Source organism: Callithrix jacchus, chromosome 1 (assembly GCF_049354715.1).
Source record: "Callithrix jacchus isolate 240 chromosome 1, calJac240_pri, whole genome shotgun sequence".
Taxonomy (NCBI): domain Eukaryota; kingdom Metazoa; phylum Chordata; class Mammalia; order Primates; family Cebidae; genus Callithrix; species Callithrix jacchus.
This window is the reverse complement of record NC_133502.1, coordinates 77,188,132-77,201,901: the sequence shown is the minus strand read 5'-3', so window position 1 is coordinate 77,201,901 and position 13,770 is coordinate 77,188,132.

Here is a 13,770-nt window from a genome sequence, read left to right as displayed (position 1 = left end):
GGATATAGATCTTAAAGTCGTTCTTGGATTTCCTTGTAATTCGCGCCAAGAGAAAGGAATTTTTGCCATGGCTGCCAGCTTGGAAGAGTATGGCCTGATTACATTGCCTGCAGCTATGTAGATTTAAACTAGAGTTGATTTCAGAACTTTATTAGAACTGTTTAAACAACTACGCTCCATTTATCGACCTATGCCCAGCCTTCAAAAAGACCAAGCAAGGCCTTCTTAAGGACCCGATAAAACTTCCATGGAAGCGCAATATGCCCTAGTGGTTTGCACCTCAGAGTTTCTCATCTCGGAATCCAGCACCCACATTAACTCAGTGATTTTATACACTCATTGCTGTGTATATCCGAGGTGTCGACAGGTCCAATTATATTATGAAGTATTGAAGCAAGGGGCAAATTTAGTCCTTGAACTTTTTTATCTGGCACGCTGTAGGGTCATATCCTCTTCTTTTTCTACTAGATTAAAATAATGCTCTATCTTCCTGGAACTTAACCAAAAACGGTCATTTGAGAGGGCCTTTAAACAATTGTCCGTGGTAGCTTCTAAAAGGGTGAGACGATTGGAGGGCAGAGTAGATTTCCTGGCCCCAAATTCTACATCTGCAAGCAATCCCTATTTTTCACCAGCACTTTAACATTTTATCCTGCAATTCCTCAGTTAACTGCCAGCCTGGGGAAAAGAAAGATGAATTTGAGTAAGGCCCCTTGGAAGCCTCTCAGAAATGCAAATTTTCGTAGAGCACCTCAGGAAGGGGCTCTCTGACTTCTATTGTTGTGGGCTTTTACCTTAAGTACTGCTAAATAAGGAAGTAGGGGGGCTGTGCCTGAAGCTAGACATCAGCAACTCTTTAAGCACTTTTTCTTAAGGTTGGTTCTCTTGTTCATTCTTCCTCTGTTTCCCCTAAGGAAATCAGTGAAGGCCTTACATTTAATATGTTCTACATGTTTGTAGAGGCAGCAAAGAAGCTAGAGACGTGGGAGGCTGTGCAGTGCTGGGCAAATAAATCTTAGCAGAAATCGAAGAGTCACAGTCCTTTGTTTTGACCTGGAGGAGGAGGAGACCTTTCAGACTGGCCTAGGGGCTCAGCATTAGAAAACCACCCAGTTTCCCAGACTACCAGGGATTTTAAAGGAGTGGGTCTTTTTTTGAATAGATATTACAAGGGAGTGGTCCGTACGGCTCCCTAGAAGTACAGAAAAATAAATTCCTCCATGACATTCTGGTCTTTTGAGAGTAACTTGTTTAAGTGTTGGGAACCTGGGAGGCAGAGGTTGCGGTGAGCCGAAATTGTGCTTTAGCCTAGGTGACAGAGCTAGACTCGATCTCGAAAAAAAAAAAAAATTAAAATTGATTGGGTTTCCATTGTCGGCCTCTTGCTGCAGGAGCCACATATTGAAAACCGTGTCTGGGAGCTTCTACTTTGTAATCGTTGGCCACCATGATAATCCAGTTTTTGAAATGGAGTTTTTGCCAGCTGGGAAGGCAGAATCCAAAGACAACCATCATCATCTGAACCAGTTCATAGCTCATGCTGTTCTCGACCTCGTAGATGAGAACATGTGGCTGTCGAACAACATGTACTTGAAAACGGTGGATAAGTTCAACAAGTGGTTTGTGTGTCAGCATTTGTCACTGCAGGGCATGTGAGATTTATTACGCTTCATGACATAAGACAAGAAGATGGAATAAAGAACTTCTTTATTGATGTTTATGATTTATATGTAAAGTTTTCAATGAATCCATTTTATGAGCCCAATTCTCCTATTCGATCAAGTGCATTTGACAGAAAAGTGCAGTTTCTTGGGAAGAAGCCCCTTTTAAGCTGAATGCAGGAAATACTGAAACAAATGATGTCACCACAATGGTGTATACTCAGGAATGTGTACATTGTAAGTTACTTGATTAAATCGCCTGGAAAACTTTTGTGTAGTCTCAGCTTATCTAAACCTAATGAAATCCCTTTTATATTAAAAAAAATTAAAATTAAAATTAAAGTGTCATAAATACAGATAATTATACCATGTAAACATTTTCATATTTTGCAAGTATAATAGTATGCTTTGTATAGTATGAACGGACAAGGTATAGGACTACACTTTGTAATTATGCAAAAGTATCTTCCCTTCTTGGGAATAGGAAGCCTGTGTCCTGAGTATACACATTAAAGTTTTAAACCCTATTTATATTTTGATTTTTGTCACTTTTAGATAGAGACAGAAAACTACTTATTTCCGAGCTGATACTGGTTTTGTGTATGAGGCACGGCTGTTCAACTGTTTGACTCCTCCCCCTCTTTGATAAGTTGATCTCTGGGCTCTGAGGATTTGGCCACAGGAAAGGGATTTTAGTTTGCTTCCCTGGTTAGTTTGTTGTTCGTTACTTGATGACTCATAGAATTTTAGGGCTTGAAAGCTCCTTACACAATATTTGGTCCAAGGCTATCTTTTCATAGTGAGGACATGGAGACCCAGATGAGTGGCAGTGACCAGGCTGGGGTGGGAATCAAAACTCTGTAAGATCTGGGTTCCCTTTTCCTGAACTGTGGGCCTTAGGGAAAAGTTGCATCTGGTTGATTCTCAACATTATAGCAGCACAATGAAAAGAAAAAAAAGGAGGGGTTCTCTAAAATATTCCTATCTTTTCTAGGTAAATTTATCCTGAAATTTAACAATTATGGAACATTTCCTTATATGTATATTCCAGGTAGGTCATATTCTGAAAATGCGAAAACTTTTTTTTTTTTTGAGAGATTCCCTCTTCTTGCCCAGGCTGGAGTACAATGGCGCAATCTCGGCTCACCACAACCTCCGTCTCCCAGGTTCAAGCGATTCTCCTGCCTCCGCCTCTCGAGTAGGTGGGATTATAAGCAGGCACCACCACGCCTGGCTAATTTTTGTGTTTTTAGTACAGATGGGGTTTCTCCATGTTGGTCAGGCTGGTCTCAAACTCCCAACATCACATGATCCGCCCACTTCGACCTCCCAAAGTGTTGAGATTACAGGCATGAGCCACCGCGCCCAGCCGAAAATGTGAAACCTTACACTAAAACCAGTAGCAACTGACTGATAGACAGTGATGTGAATTTCAAATAATGTAAGTTTCAGAATCCATGAGTTACAGTTTTAATTTATGTGAAGATAATTTGTACAAAGTCAATTTCCACAAGTTGGTTAATTTCATAAAAGGTTAAATTTGATAAATGTGGTATATTCCATAAAAGGTTAAATTTCCATAAAACTAGAGGTCTTAGGGGACAGGTATATGGGAAAATGGACACACACTGAAATCTTCACTGTCATGTATAAAAAGAGTTGGTTTTGTTTCATTGGATATCCTGGCAATCCCAAAATTAGTCTGAAGTTGGCTATGTTCCTGCCCTTAAGATGAAAATCCTTTAGAACCGTAAAAATGGAAGGAATGACTGTTGAGCTACCACCACATACTGGACGCTGCTACGGGCTTCATACTGATGCCTGTTGCATGGTATTCTCATTTGAGAGGTCATGGCAGTTACCCTAGGTTGCTAAATGAGTTTGATTTGGAAATCCAGGTACAGAACCACATGTGACTTGAGTACCAAGAGGCTGGCATCATTTTTCACTGACAGGAGCAGGGTCTAAAGATATCCTGCCATGCAGGTGGGCTTCTGAAATTGAATAACCTGTACAGTTGTGTAAAATGTCAGAAACTTGAATGAACTTCTTTGGACCTCAGACCACACCTTAATATTGTAGATTTTTAAAACAATATTTCTGCTGTTAATTTGTTTTTTGGTTATATACACTCCTGCTAAAAATAACTAAAGTCATGCATCCCTTAACAGTGGGTATGCTTCTAAGAAACGTGTCACTAGGTTATTTCATCACTGTGCAAATATCATGGAGTGTACTTACACAAACCTAGATGGTAGGGTCTACTACACACCTAGACTGTTTGATAGACCCTATTACTCCTAGGTTACAACAGGTATAGCATGTTACTCTACTGAATACCTTAGGTGACTGTAACACAGTGGTAAATATTCATGTGTCTAAACATAATCTAAACATAGAAAAGTTACAGCAAAAATATGGTATTATAACCTTATGGGACTGGCTGGGCATGGTGTAATCCCAGCATGCCTGTAATCCCAGCACTCAGGGGGCCGAGGCAGGCAGATCAACTGAGGTCAGGAGTTCGAGACCAGCCTGACCAACATGGAGAAGCCCCATCTCTACTAAAAATACAAAATGAGCTGGGCATAGTGGGGCATGCCTGTAATTCACTCTTGTTGCCCAGGCTGGAGTGCAGTGGCAGGCTCTCGGCTCACTGCAACTCCGCCTCCTGCGTTCAAGCAATTCTCCTGCCTCAGCCTCCTGAGTAGCTGGGATAACAGCCTGGGTAATCAGAGCAAAACTCCACCTCAAAAAAATTAATTAATTAATTAATTAATTAATTTAAAAGATGGCTATCACCACCTTATACTAGACGTCAAACTTTGCCTGATTAGAGTGAGTCAACACGATATTATTCTTCCTGGATGGTGCAGTGGCTCACACCTATAGCCCCAGCACTTTGGGAGGCTGAGGCAGGCGGATCACCTGAGGTCAGAAGTTTCAGACCAGCCTGGCCAACATGGGGAAACCCCATCTCTACTAAAAATATTTTTAAAAATTAGGCTGGCATGGTGGCAGGAGTCTGTAATCCCAGCTACTTGGGAGACTGAGGCAGGAGAATTGCTTGAACCTGGGAGGCAGAGGTTGCAGTGAGTATAAAAGAAAAAAAAAAAAAGATAAGATGCTTCCTGATACAAGGCAACATAATGTACCCTGGATTACCTCTAAAGTAGTATTCTATCCAAAAATGTTTATCCTGAATCTAATCAAGCCTTGAGATCTCACTTCGGTTTACAGGAGACACAGCGGGTGGAAGAACGCATTAAATGACTCATAAGGAAACAATCTGACAAATCTTGAATGTGGGACTTTCTATAAACTGTCTCTTTAGCAAGTAAATGTCATGGAAAAAAAATTGTCCAAGTGGGTGAGGGGACTTGTGATGGATTAAAAGAAATTTAAAGAGGTATAACAGGCTGGGCTTGGGGGCTAACACCTGTAATCCCAGCACTTTGGGAGGCAGAGGCTGTGGATCACTTGAGGCCAGAATTCCATACCAGCCTGAACAACATGGTAAAACCCCATCTCTACTAAAAATACAAGAATTAGGCCAGGCGCCATGGCTCCTGCCTGTAATCCCAGCACTTTGGGAGGCTGAAACAGGTGGATCACAAGGTGAGGAATTTAAGACCAGCCGAGCCAATACGGTGAAAACCTGTCTCTACCAAAGATACAAAAAAATTAGCCTGGCATGGTGGTGTGTGCCTATAATTTCATCCACTCAGGAGGCTGAGGCAGGAGAATTGCTTGAACCTGGGAGATGGAGGTTTCAGTGAGCCAATATCCCACCATTGCACTTCTGCCTGGGCAACAGAGTGAGACTCCATCTCAAAACAAACACCACAAAAATTAGCCAGACATGGTGGTGCACACCTGTAATCCCAGCTACTCAGGAGGCTGAGGTGGAAGGATCACTTGAGCCCAGGAGTTCCAGGCTGCCCTGAGCCATGATGGTACCATTGCACTCCAGTCTGGGTGGCAGGGTAAGACCCTATCTCAAAAACGAAAACAAAAACAAATAAGGGCCAGGAACAGTGACTCATGCCTGTAATCCCAGCACTTTGGGAGGCCAAGGTGGGCGGATCACTTGAGGTCAGGAGTTCAAGACCAGCCTGGCCAGTATGGTAAAACCCCAACTTTACTTAAAGTACAAAAACTAGCTGGGCATGGTGGTGTGCACCTGTAATCCCAGCTACTTGGGAGGCCGAGGCAGGGAAAATCGCTTGGACCCTGGAGACGGAGGTTGTAGTGAGCAGAGATCACAGCACTGTACTCTAGCCTGGGCCACAGAGCAAGACTCCACCTCAGTTAAAAGAAAAGGCCAGGCACGGTGGCTCACACCTGTAATCCCAGCACTTTGGAAGGCCGAGGCGGGTGGATCACGAGGTCAAGAGATCGAGACCATCCTGGTCAACATGGTGAAACCCCGTCGCTACTAAAAATACAAAAACTTAGCTGGGCATGATGGTGCGTGCCTGTAATCCCAGCTACTCAGGAGGCTGAGGCGAAAGAATTGCCTGAACCCAGGAGGCAGAGGTTGCAGTGAGTTGAGATCGTGCCATTGCACTCCAGCCTGGGTAACAAGAGCAAAACTCCGTCTTAAAAAAAAAAAAGAAGGTATAATTAACATACAATAAAATATTTTCAATGTTAGTTCAATTAGTTTAAATTATATACATTTTTATAACCATTGTCCAAAAAGAAGATATGGGAGCAATAGGCCTTTAAAAAAAAGCCATCTGGCAGGGCACAGTGGCTCACACCTGTAATCCCAGCACTTTGGGAGGCCGAGGCGGGTGTATCATGAGGTCAAGAGATCGAGACCATCCTGGCCAACATGGTAAAACCCCATCTCTACTAAAAATACAAAAATTAGCTGGGTGTGGTGGTGCGCACCTGTAGTCCCAGCTACTCAGGAGATTGAGGCAGGAGAATCACTTGAGCCAGGGAGGCAGAGGATGCGGTGAGCCGAGATCACGCCTTTGCACTCCAGCCTGGGCAACAATAGCTAACTTCCGAATCAAAAAAAGAAAAAAAAATGCCATCCATGCAAAGCTAAGGCTGGTTCCTGGATCAGCTCTATCTCCAGACCTTCTCTTAATGCGTCCTCCTCTTCTTGTTGCTCTCACATCTCTCCATCTCTCCATTTCTCTCACATCTCTCCATCTCTCTCTCATCTCTCCATCTCTCATCTCTCTCTCTCATCTCTCCAGCTCTCTCTCTCATCTCTCCATCTGTCTCTCATCTCTCCATCTCTCTCACATCTCTCCAATTCTCTCTCTCATCTCTCAGTCTCTCTCATCTCTCCATCTCTCTCTCATCTCTCCATCTCTCTCTCATCTCTCCATCTCTCTCACATCTCTCCATCTCTTTCACTGCTTTCCATCTCTGACACCTCTTTGGCACCAGACCTCAGTTCCGGAAACACGTCTGGCTTGCTCACTCTGACCGAGTTGGACGCGCTCTGCTGGCTGGAGGCTCGGTCCTCTTCTTCAGACAACTTGGCTGTTCTCTCTTGGTCTCTCCAACATTTGCTACAGATCCAAGTTGTCCCTGCCTTTAGCCCCCGCTGCCAGGCTCACCCCCCTAGGCCTCCTCCTTCAGAGGAATGGAGAAGGTGGGAGGGAGCCTGCTTCACAGTTATAATCAATGGAGATCCTTGGGTAAGGGTAATCCAAGGTAGCTAACAGTCTCCTCTATCCTCTCTACACCGTTTTCTTTCCAGTCATTGCAGCACAAGAAAACCGTCCTTGTCTGACACTCCCCTAATCCACACAATTAGAAGTAAATAAAAGGCATCAATTACAAGTCACTTCTGTAGTTGTGGAAGGGGAAAAGCAATTTATTCTTTATCTCCTGTTGTGTCTGGAAAGAAAATTCCTTGCAACAACTTTCCTGGTTTTGGAAGGGAACCCGCAACCAATTCTAATATATTGGGTGATTTTTCTTGTTACAAATTCTTCCGTATGTGAGGAAATCCTAGTGCACTGGGTTCCCACTCTCACTCAACGTTTTCCTGAGGAAAGAGGAGACCAGAAATGACCAAAATGGACAGATCTATACTTTTAAATTCTCAGGTGGTGGGAAGTTTTTCTCTGTTCATGATATTTTTTTCTCTTCAGTGATACCAGAGCATACATTTGGACAGACTAGGTTGGATTCTCTATTAATTTCCTCCTTACTTTTTTTTTTGAGATGGAGTTTCACTCTTATTGCCTAGGCTGGAGTGCAGTGGCGCAGTCTCAGCTCACCACAACCTCCGCCTCCTGGGTTCACACGATTCTCCTGCCTCCGCTTCTTGAGTAGCTGGAATTACAGGCATGCGCCACCACGCCCAGCTAATTTTGTATTTCTAGTAGAGATGGGGTTTCTCCATGTGGGTCAGGCTGGTTGTGAACTCCCAACCTCAGGTGATCCACACACCCTGGCCTCCCAAAGTGCTGGGATTACAGGTTTGAGCCACCAAGTCTGGCCTTTCTCCATTTTTAAATACAGATTCAAGTGAGCATTGAATTATTTTATCCAAAGTCAGGGGCCATATAAAAGAAAAAAAATACAGAAGGCTAAAATGGACCCTTATATAGGCAATCAGCTTCTAGAAATAAAAGCAAATGATTATTTAACAATATTTATCTAAAGAAAGGCAATTTGTTTTCACATTTAATGTATTAATTATTTTAGTCTGTGCATTATTAAATATTATATACATTTTCGGAGATTGAGGTTGGAAGACCATTTGAACCCAGGAATTCAAGACCAACCTGGGCAACATAGCAAGATCCTATCTTTACAAAAACTTTAAAAAATTAGCCCAGCGTGGTGGTGTGCACCTGTAGTCTCAGCTCCTCAGGAGGCTGAGTTGGGAGGAACACTCGAGCCCTGGAGTTTGAGGCTGCAGTGAGCCAGGATCATACCACTGCACTCCAGCTTGAGCCAGAGAGTGGGACTGTCTCTCGAGAGGCCAAGGTGGGCAAATCACCTAAGATCCAGAGTTCAAGACCAGCCTGGCCACCGTGGGGAAACCCCATCTCTATTAAAAGTACAAAATTAGCTGAACCAAGGAGGCAGAGGTTGCACTGAGCCAAGATCACGCCTCTGCACTCCAGCCTGGGTGACAGAGCAAGACTCTGTCTCAAAAAAAAAATTAGCTGGGTGTGGTGGTGCACGCCTATAGTCCCAACAGCTTGGGAGGCTGATGTTGGAAGATTGCTTGAGCTCAGAAATTCAAGGCTATGATTGTGCCACTTCACTCTGTCCTGGGCAACAGAGGGAGACCCATGTCTTTAAAACAAATAAGTAAATGAATAAACATTAAAAAGGCATGCATCTGACTTAAATCTAGCTGTCAAAATAACATTAAAATATATTTAGAAAATTAAAGTGGGCCAGACGTGGTGGCTCATACCTGTAATCCCAGCACTCTGGGAGGCTGAGGCGGGTGGATCACCTAAGGTCAGGAGTTTGAGACCAGCTTGGCCAACATGGTGAAACGCTGTCTCTACTAAAAATACAAAAATTAGCTAGGTGTGGTAGTGGGCACCTGTAATTCTAGCTACTTGAGAGGCTAAGGCAGGAGAATCACTTGAACCCGGGAGGGGGAGGTTGCAGTGAGCCGAGAACATGCCATTGCAGGATCTTCAGCCTGGGCAACAAGAGTGAAACTCTGTCTCAAACAAGAAAATTAAAGTACAGAATTTGGGAATCAGACTTGTCCTTTGCCCAGCATGTCCATTTCCCAGACCCTGCTCTACCCTGCTCTCCAGTTAACTGTACAAGTGGCAAATCTAATTGTATCATTTTATCAATTAAAATTTGCTGTCCCATTTAGGGAATATTTCCTTCTACTGGATTTTCTCTTCTGGATGATCCTACACATTTTTAAGAGAGTGACTTTTTCTTTTTTTTAGTTAGAAAAATTTCAAACCTGACTGGGCGTGGAGGCCCACACCTGTAATCCAGCACTTTGGGAGACTGAGGCAGGTGGATCACTTGAAGTCAGAAGTTTGAGACTAGCCTGGCCAACATGGTGAAACACTGTCTCTACTAAAAATACAAAAATTAACTGGACATGGTGACCCATGCTTGTAATCCCAGCTTCTGGAGAAGCAATCGCTGGAACTCCAGAACCCTGGAGGCAGAGATTGCAGTGAGCCAAAATCCTGCCACTGCCCACCAGCCTGGGCGACAGAGCAAGAGTCCGTGGCAAAAAAAAAAGAAAAGAAAAAAGGAAAAATTTCAAACCTATGGGAAAGTTAATTTAGGGAAAATTTTACATTTCTGAACCATAAGAGTATGTGGCTGACATCATGACTTGTATAGCCTAAGAACAGGTGACTCACTCTTCTATAATCCTAATGTAATTGTCAATTCAGAAAACTTCACCTGATTACAGTATAGTCCGTCTTCATATTTCACCGATTGTCCTAAAAGTGTCCTGAATAGCATGTTTTTGTCTTCATCCAGAAAGTAACTCTACACCTCGTATGGATTGGCCTCGGGACATATACTTTTGCAGTTCTTTGTGATGGTACATCTTTGTCAGATCAGAGGAGGCCTGTGACAACAGTTTGTCCTATTTTGAGTAATTCATGGACTTCCATCACTAGGTTCATTAAGGTGCTGTCTGCCAGGTTTATCCACTGTAAATATATAATTTTCCTCTTTGTAATTAATAAATAATTTGTGGGGAGATACTTTAAGACCACATGCTTCCATACATCAATTTAGTACACATAGATAATGATAATTCTAAATCAATTATAAAGGTTGTAGACTGGTGACTTTCTAATTAATTTTCTAATTACCAGTCTACATCTATTAATTGTCATTCTATAGAAAGACCTGGGCCAGGCACAGTGGCTTATGCCTGTAATCCCCGCTCTGTGGGCGGCTGAGGCAGAAGGATTTCTTGAGCCCAGGAGTTTGAAACCAGCCTCGGCAACAGAGCAAGATCTTGTCTCTACAAAAAGTAAATAATTGGCTGGGCACGGTGGCTCACGCCTATAATCACAGCACTTTGGGAGGCTGAGGTTGGGAGTTCAAGGCCAGCCTGACCAACATGGAGAAACCCTGTCTCTACTAAAAATACAAAAGTAGCCAGGCATGGGTGGTGCATGCCTGTAATCCCAGCTACTCGAGAGGCTGAGGCAGGAGAGCTGAGATCGCGCTGTTGCACTCCAGACTGGGCAACAAGAGCAAAACAAAACAATACAAAGAAAGTCAATAATTTAGCCAGGTGTGGTGGTGTACCCCTGTGGTCCCAGCTACTCAGATGCTGGGACCACAGGGGTGAGAGGATTGTCTGAACCCAGGAGTATGATGCTGCAGTGAGCTATGATTATACCCCTATACTCCAGCCTGAGCAACAAAGCAATACCGTGTCTCAAAAATTAAAATAATAAAATAGTCTGGGCCTGGTAACTCATGCCTGTAATCCCAGCACTTCAGGAGCCTGAGGCAGGTGGATCACTTGAGGTCAGGAGTTTGAGACCAGCCTGGCCACCATGGTGAAACCATATCTCTACTAAAAATACGAACATTAGCTGGGGTGGCGCATGCCTATAATCCCAGCTACTCAGGAGGCAGAGGCAGGAGAATCGCTTGAACCCCGAAAGCGGAGGTTGCAGTGAGTGATAGAGTGAGACTATCTTGAAAAAAATAAATAGATAAATAAATAAAAAATAAAGAGACAAATAAAGTAAATAGAACGATCTTTCTTTTTTCTCCCTTTTATGCATGTATATATATATATATATATATATATATATATATATATGTAGGTGGACAGATGAGTGAATTAAGGATTATTTAATTCTTGTTTTATGCTATGGGTTATCATCTCTTATTGTCGTTATTCTGATGTTCAAATTGTCCCCAGTTTGACTCCTGAGTGCCAGTCATACTGGCTTCTGTGTCCTTTTGATAATGTCCCTGTTATTTTTTTTTTTTAATGCTTTTTTTTTTTTTTGAGGCGGAGTTTCGCTCTTGTTACCCAGGCTGGAGTGCAATGGCGCGATCTCGGCTCACCGCAACCTCCGCCTCCTGCGTTCAGGCAATTCTCCTGCCTCAGCCTCCTGAGTAGCTGGAATTACAGGCACGCGCCACCATGCTGAGGTAATTTTTTGTATTTTTAGTAGAAACAGGGTTTCACCGTGTTGACCAGGATGGTCTTGATCTCTTAACCTTGTGATCCACCGGCCTCGGCCTCCCAAAGTGCTGGCATTATAGGCGTGAGCCACCGCGCCCGGTCCGCTTTTTTACTTTCTAATACAAGATGTTGGTCCCTGCCCCAGCGCTGGAGGCAGCCATTGCTCCAGGAAGGTAGAGTTCCTTTCTGTGGGTGATGTTGTTGAGGAGGCATCAAGGCCGCTATGTCTTGGCCTGGGACCCGTCAACAGCTTCTTCTCCTGCGAGTCCTCCACTTGCCCTCTGTGCTTCAGCCATGGACCCTCCCAGCTTGAGCACCCAAACGTGCCATGCTCCTTCCCATGCTGCTTTCTTTCATGCCCTGGCCTCCTCCTGAGGCCGCTGCCACTCCTCTCCTGGGGTGGGCTGGCTCTTACTCATTTTCACAACTATTCAAATATTGACTAATGTGCAGTCGTCCCTGATGGCCTCAGAACCACACACTGAGCTGTGCTCCTGGCATCTCTCACTTCTTAACTCCTCTCAGACTGTAGAAAAATGGCATCTCGGCCTGGCGCGGTGGCTCACGCCTGTAATCCCAGCACTTTGGGAGGCCAAGGCAGGTGGATCAAGAGGTCAAGAGATCGAGACTATCCTGGTCAAGATGGTGAAACCCCGTCTCTACTAAAAATATAAAAAATTATCTGGGCATGGTGGTGCACGCCTGTAATCCCAACTACTCAGGAGGCTGAAGCAGGAGAATTGCCTGAACCCAGGAGGCGGAGGTTGCGGTGAGCCGAGATCGCGCCATTGCACTCCAGCCTGGGTAACAAGAGCAAAACTCCTTCTCAAAAAAGATAAGAAAAAAGGCATCTCACTGATTTAATTTACATTTTCCTGATGACCAGTGTGAGAGAATACATTTTCTTTTGTTTGTGGAAAATGGTGAATAATATTGTTCTAGATAATATGACAACTGGGAATACAAGGAAATGAGGTTGGCTGGGCGCAGTGGTTCACTCCCTAATACCAACACTTTGGGAGGCCAAGGTGGGAGGATTCCTTAAGCCTTCGAATTCCAGACCAGCCTGGGCAACATAGTGAAACCCGATCTCTACAAAAACTTAGTTGGGTGTGGTGTTGCATACCTGTAGTCCCAGCTACTCCGGAAGCTGAGGTAGGAGGATCACTTGAACATAGAAGGCAGAGAGGTTGCAGTGAGTAGAGATTGCACCACTGTAGCAGAGTGAAGCCGTCTAAAAAAAAAAAAGACTGGGCGCAGTGGCTCACACCTATAATCCCAGCACTTTGGCAGGCCAAGGTGGGCAGATCACCTGAGGTCAGGAGATCAAGACCAGCCTCACCAACATGGAGAAACCCCTCTCTACTAAAAATACAAAATTAGCTGGAAGTGGTGGCGCATGCCTGTAATTCCAGCTATTTTGGAGGCTAACACGGAAGAATTACTTGAACCTGGGAGGCAGAGTTTGCAGTGAGCTGATATTACATTATTGCAATCCAGCCTGGGCAAAAAGAATGAAGCTCTGTCTCAAAAAAAAAAAAAAAAAGAAAGCTTGATCTTTGTGGCCCTGCATTTTAGTTGAATCTTCTATAAACAGTTAGTACCAAATAATATAGAGAAGGTTATAGTGCAATGACACATTAGGATTTGTATTACTTATAAAAGTGACTGTACAGATCTCTTCTTTTCTTTTTGTTTCCCAAAGAATAGAATATATATTTAACAGAACAAAAGGAGACACCACTTGAGCTTCCCCTTTAGCCAACAGGAAGAATTTCTACATATAAAAATTTAAACTTTTAAATAATTCGTGTTCTAAACATAATACAGACTTAGAAATTGTTCGGCCAGGCACGGTGGCTCACGCCTATAATCCCAGCACTTTAGGAGGCTGAGGCGGGTGGATCAGGAGGTCAAGAGATCGAGACCATCCTGGTCAACAAGGTGAAACCCCGTCTC